At 48.7% G+C, this 2,048-nt stretch overlaps 1 protein-coding gene across 3 annotated transcripts in view; it reads left to right on the top strand.

The window, feature by feature from the left end:
- Positions 1-2,048, top strand: part of REEP1 (receptor accessory protein 1) — a 136,134-nt gene that overhangs the window by 67,851 nt on the left and 66,235 nt on the right. The gene's annotated exons all lie outside the window — the stretch shown is intronic.

Here is a 2,048-nt window from a genome sequence, read left to right as displayed (position 1 = left end):
CCAAGGCTGTTTGACTTCCATCTGCTCTTCTTTCTGCCTCATTGTGTAGCAGCAGTCCTGGTTCCCCTTGATAATTAGGATCAGTTACCCCTTCAAAGCCCATAAGCCCCTTTATCATCTATTTCCTACTGGTGTGAGTATTGTGAAGCCACCAGGAGACAATACAAGTCTCTGCTTCCACTTCATTGAAACCATTTTGTATCCCCTGGTGGAAGCATCTATCCCTTAAGTACTAAAATCATTAAGAAGTAGAGATCAGAGGTTTGGGGATGAGAAGCAAAAATGTTGTGAATGGGTTAGAGCAGTGATTCTCAACCTTTAACATGCATATGAATGAACAGGGGATCTCCTTAAAAGCAGATTATATCCAGTAGGTCTGGGGTGGGGTCTGAGATTCTTCATTTCTAACAAGGTCCCAGATGATGCCAACAGTGCTGGTCCATGGACCTCACTTTCATTGCAAGGAGCTGGCATTAGGCTTAATCATAGATTAAGGAACCCTCATTTCCTTGGTTCCTGCACCTTTAGATTCTGGCTAAGAAGCACCACCATATGTTGGTCACTGGTTCAGAGGAGAAACTGCACCCTCCAGGACTGCACACCAATCTCATAAAATGCTGACTCCCACCTGGTTTGCTTTCAGAACCCTCCAGTGCCAGGTAGCACCGTATAAGGCCAGCCACTGCAGGGCATTGGGTGCATGGTAAGATCAGTGACTCCCCAAAGCATCAGCCTATTGCCTTATTTCTTTTGCTATAAAGGAGGGTCCTTGATGAGAAGCAGTATTGTGTGGGATGCATCAAAAGGAAAAGGGTAATCCCTGCGTCCACAGCTTGCTGTGTGGCTGCTGGAAGCAGAGCAGTAGGAAAAGCAAGTCCATATGCAGAAAAAAATGAATATTCCAGAAAAGACCCTATGCCGCCCACTCCATGAGGGAAGGGACATGGTGGAGTGAACCTGCTTCCAGAAGGCTGGCTGATGCCTTGGGATATAGTATCACCCTGGAGATGCTTGATCACTGCTGCTGGCAACATGGTCTCTGAGCAGTGGTTGTGGCCAGGTCAGCCTTGCTGAGAGGGATGTCACATTGCTGAGCCCGTGTGCTACCTCTTTCACTTCCACTTGGCTGCTTGGTACATGACCCCATTGAACATGCACTATCAAACCTAAGGAAAGAGGCTGGCCGACATCCACAGACCTGACCATCTCATGCACTCGGTCACTAGGAGTCTCCTCTGCCATGGGACCTATTGGTGAGCATAAGCATTGGGCCACCAATATATTTATTCTCTGGGCCCATTCATCTCATTTCCAGACCTCCTCAACAGGAGTCTCTCAGCCTCACTTCTTCCAAGAACCTCATCCTCTAGACAGAGCCTTAGCTAGTGTTTGAAAATGTGCCTGGGATTTGTTTTACTTAGGGATGGAAAGACACCAAGATGTGGAAATGACTGTCATGAAGGAAGAAGTCTAGAAGTGGGAGGGCCACATGCTATGTAGGGTCACATGGGGAAGCACCAGGCCAGTCAGGAGGCTGATGGAGAGTGGGAAACGTGGGCAGTGGCCTTCGTTGTGGTTTCTGTGAGAAAGGTAAGGCAAGACAGGGTAAACGGATTTCACATTGGCGAGGTGGAATCATTTCAGCAGGCTCCAAGGTGTGGCGCTGCCTCTGGTTGTCTGGGACCTGGCGCTGGGGTGGTTATGGTTGGGGAATATTGCTCAACTTGTGGGAACACCATAAAGGAAGTAATTTAGAGTATAGGCTCTGGACTGGTTAGTTTGCATATGAAGGGTGTGCTGGGGCAAGGCTAGCCCTGGAAGGGCAGTCCCTCTGTAATCAGTGAGGCCCCAGATGCCAAAGCATCAAGAACACAGAAAACAAGAAAATGGCGTTCATATACCCGGTGACAGTGCATGAACATTAACTCAGGACATTTTTCCCTCCAGGCTAAGTGCCCTGCTCAAATTCCTGCCCGCAGGGGAATTTCACTTCCCCACTCTCCCAGGGTCACCCCTGACTATATAGCCATCCACGGTGAGCTCATACA

The sequence above is a fragment of the Mandrillus leucophaeus genome, unplaced genomic scaffold, assembly GCF_000951045.1.
Source record: "Mandrillus leucophaeus isolate KB7577 unplaced genomic scaffold, Mleu.le_1.0 Scaffold988, whole genome shotgun sequence".
NCBI lineage: Eukaryota > Metazoa > Chordata > Mammalia > Primates > Cercopithecidae > Mandrillus > Mandrillus leucophaeus.
This window is presented reverse-complemented; position numbering and strand designations above follow the sequence as displayed.